Raw genomic sequence first — 14,072 nt, forward strand, 5'->3', positions numbered from 1 at the left:
CTTTTAGAAGGATGTAAGTGGTTGAATCCTTCCCAACAATGGCCTGACAGGGTGAGGTAGTTCTGGGAATTTTATAAATGTTTCCCCTGATTTTCTGGTGCATATAATGACATGCTCATTGATGAGAAAATGCCTGGGACCAACAAGATTTCTCTCGACATGGGCAGTTTTCATTGGCTCATGAACATTCGACCAGGCTACAATGTTTTTCGGTCAAGAAACATATGCAGAATCGAGCCTTATTTTCCTTGCCGATTTGCGTGACAATTCGGATATGACCAACTATATGTCGGGAATCCTAATAACTGGCTAATGACTTGCGGAGGCCTTATCGATGGAGTTCGAGCTTGGTTCTGGAATGTTGTTGGCTGCACAGAAGCTCAATTTAGCTTGCCTGTTGCCGAGCCCAATCTTCACATGACTTTTCTTTATTGCCGGTGGATTTTAACCGCCAACATGCCCGTTACAAAGAAGAAGATTTCTGAACTAGAAGCGGAGGCCGTAGTTCGAAGAGTTATACCTTCTAGGAGAGAGAAGGGACATGCTACATCTTCCCGCAAAGGAAAGCAAATAGCTGATTTCGAGGAGAGTGATGACTTTGAAACATCCAGTGAGGAGGATGAAACCGGAGATGAAGTACGAGCTGACATCCCTCTCTCTCCCGTAGCTCACAGAACTCGTAGAGCTTCTTCACCCCCAATCACCAGGTGCTCCTTCTAAGGGTGTTCAAATGAGAGAAAAGAATATCCCCTTATCGTCTTCCAATAAAATAACTGTCAAATGACCTACCTTTGAAGAAGAAGAAGAAGAAGAAGAAGAGGAAGATGTCACCCCGCTTGTTGGCAGAAAGATGTCTCGATCTCCTGTTTCCTGCGAGGCTTAATCCTGCCCTGTTCAAGGGTCTAAACTGCGCACCAAATTTCATCACGAGAGTTCTGAAGTTCCTCGAGATACCCGTGTATCGAAGAGGATTAAGAAGACGGCCCATCGACAACGTAAACTTTCCCCATTGTTCGAAGAGGAGTTTACTCAGGATATTCCGGACGATGAGGGAGGTAAAATCTCATTCTTGTCTCTCCTTTTTTTTGTCTTCAAATATAGAAACTTATTTATTCTTTTGCTATTGCAATGGAACCAGAAGAAGAAGGAGAAATCCTGCCTGAGCCTTCTTCTCTCGGTTTAACGGATGTTGATGAATCTAGTTTCACTCAACAAGTACATAGAGCGATGGGTGAAGAATCCATCAGCTTGGGTACCACTGTTCCTCCAGCTACTGTACCGACCTCGCCCACCACTGAGACAGGTACAAATGCTTCTTTATTTGGAGGGTACTTTCGGGAGATAAGTGAATCAGAATATGTTCCTCTCCTATTAACTTGTGTGCTTTATCTTCTTTTAGTTAAACTAAAGGAGGTAGGTGCGAGTAGTAGCGCTGTTGATCCCGTAACTCTCACTGAAGGTAATCTTAGTTTTATTTGTTTCGATTCCTTCATACCCTTACATATGTACTAACGGGTCTTTCCGTCTTCTAGATATTCCCGCTAATGAGCCAAAAGATCAGGAAGTTATTCCTGATATGGAGATTGGAGAATTCAACGAACAAGATTTTAATCTTGATATTTCTGAAGATGACCACCAGCGCATCTCCGATTTACTATCAGCTCCAAATCCGACTGCTACCGTAGGACCAACTACTAGAGTTGATTCTACTGAAGTAGGCACATCAGAAGGTATATACTTTCGGACCTAAGTCTTCAATTAAGCTCTTATTTCTTCATCTTTGTGATTAAATAAGGATTTTAGATGTAGGACCAACAAGTGAAGTTGATGCATCTACTATCATTGGTGCATGCGACCAACCTAAAGGCCTAGGTTTCATGCTTTTAACAGGTCCCCCGGCTGGAGTTGAACCGTCATCTACCGTTCCCCCGACCTCTGATATTGTCGAAGCTGAACTTGTTGCATCTTCTGATCCGACTCCAGTTGTTCATGAAGTTGGAGGGTCGAAGGCTACCGTAGAAGATAAATTTACTGCAACTTCGGCTCAACTTGGTACGTTTTGCCTTTAACGTGTTTCGTAGTTGGATTCATACTGGGTGAATCATTGATTCATCTCTTTCTCGTTTATAGAACTTGTTCCTCAAGAGTCTGTCGATTTGGACCCGAAACTATCAGAACCTGCAATTGAACAACAGCCTGATGTGGTGAATCCACCGCCCAGCATTATTTCTGAACAAACTTCGGTTGCCGTGGAACGTGTCCCAGCGTCGACAAGTCAAGGTAACCAAACTATAGAATTTCCTGTTGAATTTGGGATAATCCCGTTCATTGCTATATGCGAGCATGTTTATCTTATATTCATTTCATTCGTTCACTTTGCAGCTCTTTCTTCATCATTGTCCGATCGTATTCGAGCTTTATTGGTAGATGAAGATCCGAACAAAGCTGTCATTTGCACTGACGTACAAAGTTTCGTCCTTTTTTTGAACATCATGGTTGATCGAATTCTCCTTAAAGGTTCACCTTTCGAACATTTTAGGAAATCTCTCGATCCCTTAAAGGTTCACCTTTCGAACATTTTAGGAAATCTCTCGATCGCCATGTATCAGGAATTAGAGAACACGGGTGCGCTGAATTATCGATCGCCATGTATCAGGAATTAGAGAACACGGGTGCGCTGAATTATCCGACTCGATTGAAGCTTTCTTGGTCGATCTTAAACAAAGTATTGAACAGTTACAGAACCTTCGTGTTAATGGCGCACCTTCTTACATTGCTTCCAAATGGACCTGAGACTGCAAGCATGGCGTGATTCTCAGAAATCCACCGAATCTGAACTTCGAATGCTGAAAACTCGTATTAATCAACTCAGGGTGGGCGTTGCCAAGAAGACACAAATCAAGGTAGACCTATATCGTGATTTGGAGTCGCGTCGAGCAGAGAAAGCCCAATTAGAAGAACAACTTGCCAAAGTTAGGGATGCTCTTGAAATTTTGGAGTCTGATCTAGCAGAGGTAACTCAAGCTGAGGTGAATCTATTCCGGCAGCTGAATCTTCAAGACAAGATTTTTGCTGACAAAGAACAAGAGGTTGCCAGAATTCAAAGCGTTAATGCAGCTGAATCTTCAAGACAAGATTTTTGCTGACAAAGAACAAGAGGTTGCCAGAATTCAAAGCGTTAATGAAGAAAGTTTTAAAGCTCAAAGAACAAGAGGTTGCCAGAATTCAAAGCGTTAATGAAGAAAGTTTTAAAGCTAACTTGATACCTGAGTTTGAACTGGCTTATGTGACAGAGCTCTCCCGATTAGAGGATCAATTCTGTCATTACAAATTATTGTAATTTGAGAACATATATTTTCCATAGCTCTGTTTGAACTCTTTTGGTAAATATAGTGAACTCTTTTGCTCATTGAGATTTTATTATGATTACTCATTCTTGTTTAGAATAAATTACCATAATACTTATAAGATTTTTGGCAAATCCTCAGCCATCAACGGATTTGATATGTCTTTACCGACTACCGTTTGAATCGGGCTAGTATGTGAATTATCTAAGTCCGTTTCACATATAACGTTACGCTAAAAGAATTAAACTCTTTTAGACTTTGAACTATAATGTTGAATATGTAGGCTACATGTGTTAGATGTAGGCTTATCTCTAGTAAGGGACAGAGATAATATCCCCCATGCGTGAATGACATGGCTTTTGAAATGCAAATAGGTTATATTTCCTATGTAGGAAAATGAACCTAAAATTATAAAGAAAGAATTGGGTATTCTATCTTTCAATCTCTTGTTTGTTGGTAGAGATAAACCCTAGAATCGGATAGGAATAATTTTATATTCCATCTCCTGGTCTCTTGTTTGTTCGTAGAGATAAACCCAAAATCGGAGAGGAAAAATTTTATATTCTATCTCCTAGCCTCTTGTTTGTTGGTAGAGATAAACCCAAAATCGGAGAGGAAGAATTTTATATTCTATCTCCTATTGCAAAAGAAACTCAAAGTGGGACCTCTACTTAGAGAATCTGAACTGGTTTGAATAATCCTAACTGTCATAAGGTTTGATTATTCAATTCAAAAGTGGATCTTTCGTTCACAAAATGAATCGAAAGGATATTATGGTTGTGGTCCTAACTGTAGTAAGGTTTGACCAAGTGAGAGTTTTGAGACGATCCTAACCGTAGGAAGGTTTGATCGCTCGATTTGTGGGCCTCTCGTTCATTGAAAGAATCGAGAGGGGATTTTGGTTTTGGTCCTAACTGTTTAAAGGTTTGACCAAGTGAGGGTTTGAGACGATCCTAACTGTTTAAAGGTTTGATCGTTCAGTTTGTGGACCTCTCGTTCATAGAAGGAATCATGAGGGGATTTTGGTTTTGGTCCTAACTGTTTAAAGGTTTGACCAAGTGAGCAGTAAGAGTTTAAATAATTTTAATCCATGACAGATTTTGGTGTACCCTTCGTCGATCGATTTGATCGGTGAGGGGTTTTGTGAGGAAAGATTAACTGTTTACAGATTTGAATCTCATCTCAACAAAAGCTGTAAAAAAACTTTATGATAATCAAAAAACATATTATTTGAAAGATCAGTTTCATATTTAGAACAATTAACTGATATCGGGTTATCCCGAAATATCCTATACAGGATTCTCTAGGAACTTCCCGTTTTGCATAGGTTATCCTGAACGTATTACGGATAATATTTTTTCAGGAACTTCTCATTTATTGGCATCATTAATTTATTGCCATCCTGGGTAATCAGGCGGTAAGCACCGTTTGAATAGACTGTTTCTATTACAAACGGTCCTTCCCATTTGGGTTCAAATTTTTCTTTCTTCTTGGAGTTAAGGATCATAGGCCATCTTTCAGCTAGGACCAAATCTCCTTCTTTAAAACTCCGTTGTCGAACCTTTTTGTCGAAAGCTCAGGAAATTCTGGCTTGGTAGAACTAAATATGCTGTTGAGCTTCTAAGTGCTTTTTGTCGAGCATCTCGAGTTCTTCGAGACATTTCTGATGTTGTTCTTCGGTTGTCATCTGAGTTGCGAGAGCAATCCGAAGAGATGGAATTTGTATTTCCAATGGAAGAACGGCTTCACATCCGTATACCAACGAATACGAGGTTGCTCCCGTCGGTGTACGTACCGTGGTACGATAGGCCCATAGAGCCGCGCCAAGCTTGTCATCCCAATCTCGTTTATTAGTTTTCACGAGTTTTGACAAGAGCTTTATGATTGTTTTATTGAAGGCTTCAGCCAATCCATTTGCTGTGGGATTGTAAGCTGTCGATGAAATGTCCTGAATTTTGAACTTCTCGCAAAACCTGATGAAGGCGTTGCTGACGAATTGAGGACCGTTGTCATGTATAATTCGTCTTGGGGCACCATGCTGGTAGATGATATGGTGTTTGATGAATGCAATGACGTTACTCGTTTTAACTTCTCTAAGCGGAATCGCTTCAGCCCATTTGGAGAAGTAGTCGGTAATTGCTAGGATGAACCGATCACCTTTGACTGATGGGGGATTTATAGGACCAACAATATCCATTCCCCAGGTCTCAAACGGCCATGACGTTGCTGATGGGTGTAGATGCTCTGGAGGCTGGTGCATATAATTTGCATGTAATTAACATACTTGACATCGTCGGGCGTAGTCAACTGCATCCTTTACCATAGTTGGCTAATAATATCTAATTCTCCTAAGTCGGTCGCAGAGTTTAGGACCGGGTTAATGTGCACCACACGTCCCATCATGCGCCTCTTTGAGTGCTTGTTCTGCTTCCTTATTGGATAGACAACGGAGTAATAGACCATCGTACGATCGTCGGTACAACATTTGTGATTCAGTGTTGTAGTAAAATCTCGGTGCTCTCCGCCGAATCGAATCCCTTTCTTTTACGTCTTCAGGTAAGATACCGTGTAGGACATAATCAATAATAGGAAAACACCAATCTCGAATTTTGGGTTCAACTCTTGTTGAATATGCTTCTTTGGCAACCGAATCGTAGATAGGAACAATAAGTTGGTGAGTTTTCACTGTAATTAATTGTTCTGTCTCGGGAGGCTGAGCCAGAGATACCGACAATATCACCAATGCGTCTGCGTATGTATTTTGGAGACGCGGAACGTACTCGATGAAAAATTCTTCAAACGAGTTTGCCATCTCAATGGCCACCTGGTGGTATGGAATCAGGTCTCGATTTCTGACTTCATACTCTCCTCGAATCTGATTAACTACCAATTGAGAATCTCCAAAAGCTTCAAGGTATTCGACCCCCAGCTCTTTGGCAAAATTGAGTCCAATTATCAATGCATTGTACTCGGCTACGTTATTAGAGCATGGTTCGGTCAATGAGTATGCTCTAGGTAAGACATGCTTTCCCGGGGAAACTAAAACGACCCCTACTCCTGAGGAGATTTTAGAATATCCGGGCGCGCTCGCCACGTTGGTTGCTCGGGAAGCCCCATCGAAGTATAATTTCCACACTCGTTGATGTGAAGTGGTATTAACTACGTGAGTTTCATCCGACAGATCATCGTACAACTCCACTACATCTTTCGTAGGGTTTTCCGCCAAAAGATCACAAATAGCTCGTCCCTTAACTGATTTTTGTTGTTTGAAATACAAATCATATTGCGATAATAGTAGAGCCCATCTGGCTAAACGCCAATTCATGGAGGCCGGTTGGGTCATGAATACCCGTATTGGGTTTATGTTGGAAATGACATAAATTGTCTGTCCAACCAAATAATGTCGCATTTTTTGGATTGCGAATACCAAGGCAAGGCATTCCTTCTCAATCATCGGATAACGAGACTCAGCTCCTACCAATGTACGACTCAGATAATACACAGCTTGTTCGTGACCGTTATCGTCGTCTTGTGTGAGTAATGCACTTAACGAATGGCTCGTCGCTTTGACATAAATCAAAAATGGTCTGCCTGATTTCGGTGCAACGAGAATAGGTGGATTTGCCAGATATTTCTTAATATCTTCGAATGTCTTTTGGCATGCTTCATCCCAAATGAACAACACGCCTTTCTTCGCGAGTTTAGAGAACGATTGACATTTTCCAGACAGATTTGATATAAATCGACAGATATATACCAATCGACCTTGCAACCCTCTGAGTTCTTTAAGATTCCTCGGGGGTTGTAATTCATGTATCGCCTTAACCTTATCAGGATCGATATGAATACCTTTTGTGGTGACGACGAATCCAAGAAATTTACCGCTGGACATTCCAAGGAATGATTTAGTCGGATTCATCTTTAACTGATGAGTCCTCATGAGATCGAACATCGTCTTCAAGTCTTTAATGTGGTCATTTTTTATCACGACTCTTAATGACCAGGTCATCAACATAGCACTCGACGGTCTTCCGAAGGTGCTCTTGAAAGATCTTCTTCATTGCTCGTTGGTATGTAGCACCAGCGTTCTTCAGACCAAAAGGCATAACAGTGTAACAGAAGACACCAAGGGGTGTTCTGAATGTTGTAGGCTTTTCATCGTCCGGGTGCATTTTGATCTGATTATACCCAGAAAATCCATCCATAAACGACATTCTCTCGAACCCGCATGTGTTGTCAATAATGACATCTGTAATTGGTAGAGGAAAGTCATCTTTAGGACAGGCTGTATTTAGATCTCTAAAGTCAATGCAGATTCTGATCTTTCCGTTCTTTTTAAGAACTGAAACGATATTGGCCAACCATTCAGGATGTTGTTCTTCTCTAACAAAACCCGAATCAATTAGTTTCTTGACTTCAGCTTCTATTGCCTCCATAATCTGCGGACGAAATCGTCTTTGTTGTTGTTTGACAGGTTTGACATCCGGTTTAATGTTAAGGCTGTGCATTGCTACATTTGGATCGAGTCCTGGCATATCTTCGTAATTCCAAGCAAAAATTTCGATATACTCTCTAATGAGGGTGACTAATTCTTCTTTTTCATCTGACGGAAGATCACCACTAATAAATATAGGTTTCGGGTTACTTTCGTCACCCATATTAACTTGGATTACTTTATCCTCAGTAGGAGGTTCCCTTTGCTCAAATCGATCGCCGTATTGAATATTCATGTAATGCATCCAAGGATCTTCCTAAGTGGGTAACTGATCATCTCCTTCTGTTGTTGAAGGATCAATTGTCGACATGTTCGACATTAGGGTTTTGAATCTTTCTCCAATGCTCACATCAGAATCCCAGGTTGAAGCATCGGATGAATGCCCACTCTTATTTATTAGTTGGCTAATAATCTGTTGGCCATATTCGTCATCAGATGACGAAGCATAACCCAGACCCCTTTTATGACTGTAATAATTATCCGGTTTTCCTTTTGGTACATAGGCGGGACGGGGTGGAACCCTGACACCTTGACCAAAATGAAGACCTTCACCAAGCGAGAGGTCATAACCTTGGCTCGTCATGTAACCATTTGCTTGTGAACTGTACCGAGAGAAATGTCGCCCGGGTTCTTCTTCATCCGAATTAATATTCAAGAAAAGATATGGAGTAGGGAATGATTCCCCTTTTCCAAAGACTATTTCTTTTTCACCCCCTGTTTTTGCGGGTAGGATCATAGTCGTTCCGGATGAACTTTGGATATGTTTCGTTGTCGTACAAGACGAATGAAGTGGCATATGCAGACTAGGGTCGTCATACAATTCTTGCATTATATCATCGAGACAACGCGAGTACTCTAAATCATTGTTTATTATTTCATCAGCAAGCTGCTAGTTACAACTTTCATCCGACGAATTACCACCGTCAAGATCGATTACAAGAGGTTCAATGTCATTTAGCACAAGACCTTCACTATAATCGAGCCCAGTTTTGGTATCAGCTTCTTCTCCGCTGTCCGTACCATGGGCCGATGGTTCAGTATCGGATTCAGCACCATATCAGCTTCTTCTCCGCTGTCCGTACCATGGGCCGATGGTTCAGTATCGGATTCAGCACCATAAAGAAGGAAGTTAGTAAAGTGGTTTTCTAACCCCTTGAATGGTTGCTTATCCGCGACCACCGTCTTGACCTCATCATTAGTGTCGACATATTTCAGACACTGATGGAGGGTAGAGGGAACTATAAGATTACTGTGGATCCATGGGCAACCCAACAATAAATTATAGGAAGTCTCGGCATCAATTACATAGCAGGTGACTTCAGACTTCAAGTCTTCGAGCTGACACTTCACCCGAATTTTTCCCAACGGTTTTGATCCACTAGTATTGAATCCGTAGATGATAGTTCCCGTAGAGGCTAGCTTGCTGGCGGGAATTCCAAGGTGGTACATCAATCGTAGCGGCATAATGTTGACAGCGAAACCCGGGTCAACTTGGATCCGGTTGACAACGCTCGAACCGATATATCCAGTAAAATATAAAGGTCTGTCATGTTTTGAATTCCTGACTTGCATATCTTCTTTCGTGAAAGCAATGCAAGGAAACTTTGTGGCTGTTAAGTTGCAGTGTTGAATTGATGATTCTGGTTCTTCAGGAGTTGGCTTAATTTGAGTGAGGAATACTTCAGAGTCAGCCAATGCTTCTTGTAAAGCTTCTCTGGTATCCTTATAAAGACGCAGTAATTCATACAACGTGATCCTTGCTGGGATATTAGTTAACTGAGCCATGACGTCGAAATGGTATGGGGTATTCGAGCTTTCCGGTTTATCTCGTCCAATCGGTCGATTGAAACGAGACTGCTTCGGAACTTGAACCTTTTTATGTTGGGGTTCCTTTTCTTTTTGTTTAGCCGGTTGTTGTGGCTTCCCAGCAGCTACAGGAGGAGTTGCAACTACCCCCAGCTCTGTAAGAGTTTTAGTATTTGGATTAGAGGTTTCAGGATATTTATAATGGTATTCATTCCCACCTCTTGTAGCGAAAGATTCTTGCTCTCTTCAGAAAGCGGTAAAGCTAGAATCTCTTCGTCATTCTTCTTAGGAATTGCCGAGGCTCCATAACAGGACTTCTCTTTTTCCTTGTCGTTTAATTTCTTCTTCGTTGTGGATGTCGTCCATTGTTCATCTTCAAGCAAATCCGGATGAACCCAAAGGATTTCGCCGTTGGGGGTCGTGTGAGATACAAGCCCTTTTTGGCGCTGTCCATGAGGGTCATCGTTGATGGTCTGCATCTTGATCTTTGATACTGGTTTGGCTTAAAACCAGGATAAAGGAACTGATCCGAAGCTAATGGACACCGTATTTGCACCTACTTTCTTCTCCTTTAGTTTTGGTGTCACGATACCAACATCGATTAAGGTTTGTATTTTGTCTTTTAAGACATAACACACCTTAGTGGGATGGTGGACCCTTCTGTGATATGCGCAGTACTTCGGATCATTAGTTTTCTTCACTTCTTCTTGGTTTGTGACTGGTGGAATCTTGATCTTGTTATTATCCAGCAAATATTTGAAGATAACTGGAACTTCATCATCTTTGAACGAATACTCCTTCGGGAATCTGGGCTCCAAAGTTTTAGGTTGCCTCGGAGTCTGTTGATTCTGATTCGGTGCTAATTGGAAGGATGACTGCTGTGGTTGTTGTTGCGGCTGTTGTGATGTTTGATGCGCATCAACAGCAGCCCCAGACCCTCTTCCTCTGCCTCGAGGATTAAAGTTCTACTTTTGAGTATTAGCTGGTGGTTGACCTCTCTCCAAATTCTTTCTCTTGAGAAAGCGTTCAGCTTGCTCACCTCTCACTTTCAACTCTTTCCAAGTTTTAGAGGGAACAACCCCCATTACTTCTAGTACATCCAACGACAAATTATTATGACATGTCTGTAGGATGAATTCTTCTGTGAGCGGATCTCGGCAGTTTACCGCTTTGTTCCAGAATCGTTTGACGAAGACATCAACCGACTCCCCACCTTTCTGCTTCTCGTCCAACAAGGTGCTAATAGAGACCTCAGTGTCGTCGTCGAAGAAATTTGTGAGAAACAATCCTTCCATATCCTCCCAGCTAGTGATACTCCCGGGTTTAAGGCGTCGGTACCAATCGAAGACAGGCCCACGGAGGGTTCCTACGAATGACTGAACCATTAAAGCTTCGTTTCCGGATATAGCACCAAGATGCGACTTGAAATAGATCAAGTGCTGAGTTGGTGAACCCCTGCCATCAAAAGGAGTAAAGTTAATTAAATTAAACTTTGGGGGATAAGGAATCAGATCCCACTTCCTCGGGTACGGGTATGGAATGCCCGTTTTCTTCACTTCTTGGGCCGTCATCAGAGCATTGACCTTGCTCTCAAGATCTTGCATCTTCTTATCTTCTTCCTCACTCTTCCTCAAGTCCATTTGAGGAGGTTGAGTGGATGATTTGGTCGGACCGATTCCTGAATTGTCTTTATCTAGAGGATGGTCAGCAAAGATAGTCTCATCTTCTTCATTATCCACCTCAGCTATACGTACAGGTATAACGTTACGCTAGCTGGATTCTGCCTTTTGGCTCGATTTTGGTTGATGTTGTTGCGCTTGCAAATCTCACATCTGCTGCATTGTTAACTCCATCTCGGTTTTGATTTCAGCTCTAATTTCCTCGCGTTGTTTAGCTAACGCTTCCTGCAGTATTTGAGCCAATTGATCTGGCGTGATTGCGAATGATTCTCTAACTCGCCCAACACTGGACGTGGTATCGTCCGACGCAACAGTAGAATAAGTATCTGACAGTTCCTCCTCTGAAGATAACCCCTCGTGCATTCTCTTGTAGTCTCGACGTCGGTTGGCTCTTCTTTGTAACCGTGACATCCTTTGAGATAAACCCCGCTCAACTCTCCCTCCTGGAGAGAAATCAGGGTCAGGGTTGACTAATTGTTGCTTTCCTTTGTTGGTCATGTTAATAGTGACCTCAGGGAACTCATCTTGTTGGATTGCCGATTTCTTCTTGTTGAAACGCCTCATTTTAGGTTTTGACGCTTCGGTGGAAAGTCTTTGAAATACGGAGACTCTTGTTGGCCTAGTTTCGGAGCAACCGCATTCTGTCAATACTGTCTTAATGAGCCTCTCGCAGGCGCAGTGAGAGTCATCTTCTCTGATAATTCTTTTTCTTGGATTATTGTTTTGATAGTACAGCTCATCATTATTGTGATTTGAGCAACCCATCTTTTGTTTTTGAACCCTGTTAACATGCACAGGAAGACTAGTTGTCGCCTCTGGGCGATCCAATGTTGAATTCTTAAATCCACCCCCTTGCGGGCATGGAGTCTTCATAGGTCCTAAATGAGAGTGAACTGGCACTTTAACGTTTTGGACTTGTGCAGTTCTGACAGGAGGGTATTTACGACCCCCTGCATAAGAAACCACTAAAGGTTTATTTGTTGGATCCGGATGCTCTTTGATTGGAGTTTTGCCTCGATCGTTAGACAAAGGACCGAGACGATCCGCCATAGTGACTTTAAACTTTGACAGGTCAGGACTGACCCAAGGCTTCACTGGTGATACAGCAGACATAGTCGTGTTAGATGGACCAGGAGCGGATGCTAACGGAATTGAAGTGGAAATATTAACCTTCTCTTGGCCGCAACAGCCGTGACTATCGCGGTTGTATAAAGTGTCGCGGCAGTATGGGCTGCCGCGGTCGTAAGAAATGTCGCGGCAGTATGGGCTACCGCGGTTGGAGATTGAATTCTTCCGTCTCTCTTGGGCATCTTTGTTTTTGGGAACCCAGACTTTACAGTTCTTCAGTGGCTTTCCAGACACCATTTCCTTCTTGTTTCCTTGCGTTTGTTGATGAAGGGACCGATTACGAGCGGCGTTTATACGACGCTTTTGTATATGTTCTTTGAGAGTTGAACGTGCTCTTTTGACAAGGGTCCATTCCTCCGTCGTAAGTTGTGCAGAAATGTGAGTGTTCTGCCCTTGGGGCAACTGGTTCACTCTTTGCTTCCTCGACTTTAAGTCCTTATAGTAATGGACTCCGTCGGTTTGTTGTAAGGCCTTTGCCAATTGACGAGCGCAGCGTTGACGTTGTCTTTGATGAGCCCTCTTCATCAGTGCCGGCGCATTTTGGTTTAAAGACCCCTGAACTGGTGAAGGGTCATTTGGAGCAGAGATGTTGTAGGTAGATTCCTTAGCAATGACCTGGAAAGAATCTTCACCTGCGGTCTTCATCGGAATTGAAGACTTGGGAACTTTCTTGGAAGAGGAAATCTTCCTGCACTTGCGAGGCAAAGAAGATTTTGAGGATGAGGATGAAAGGTACTCCTCGAATTTTGCCTGATCAAACTCATATTCGATCTCTTCACTGACTATGATCTTGATTGGCTACGACACTGCGGTCTCGGCAGCGAGGCCGCTGGCTCCCACTGTGGTCGCCAGTTTATTTTCAGCGAAAGTTGATTCCATTGTCGATTCCATTAAAATTTCAATCGTTTACAGAAAATTTCAATGAAAAATTGAGAAAATTACAACTCTCGAGAAAATAACACAGAAATCGTCTATCGAATTCTGTTTTGTGGGACTTTGCCTGTGCCGGGAGTGCTTTGACTCGTGGACCACCAAATCACAGATCGTGAGGGTGTTTAGAGATCCTTCCTTCGTTTATCGAAGTAAGGATTTGAAAGCGAATATCTTATCGATGTAAGATGTTCACTCTTCCAAAGATCAAGTCTGAGCTTAGATCTCTAGGAGTCATCAAGTGATGCTTATCAAAGGGTGAAAATTCTCTTTTTTCTTCCTCAAAATCAACAAAAGCTCAAGCCTTTTCTGCTCCAATCTGCTCTCTGTCTTTATTTCGTGTTTAGGGAGGTATTTATAGGGGTAGGAGTGCATAACAGTGGAAAAGGGGGCAAGATAACTGACCAAACGACTGCTCTTTGGCCGCGCCAGTCAACACTGCCGCGGCTATTGGCGCGGCAGTGTGGACTACCGTGGCCGAATGAGCGGTTATCACCACGTTCCATCGTGCTTGAAACTGTTCTCCCACGACCTTTAACCACTTTTTTCGTGGTTTAATTGCTTGTCCACATCAGCACACGTTCCATTTCTGATATGCCGCCACGTGGACTTTGAAAATCATCGTATAACTGCTTATTTAACCGTCGTGGCAACTCCCTATAATAGTCGCGGCACCATAGGCTACCG

The sequence above is a fragment of the Asparagus officinalis genome, chromosome 6 (assembly GCF_001876935.1).
Source record: "Asparagus officinalis chromosome 6, Aspof.V1, whole genome shotgun sequence".
In the NCBI taxonomy this organism is placed as follows: domain Eukaryota; kingdom Viridiplantae; phylum Streptophyta; class Magnoliopsida; order Asparagales; family Asparagaceae; genus Asparagus; species Asparagus officinalis.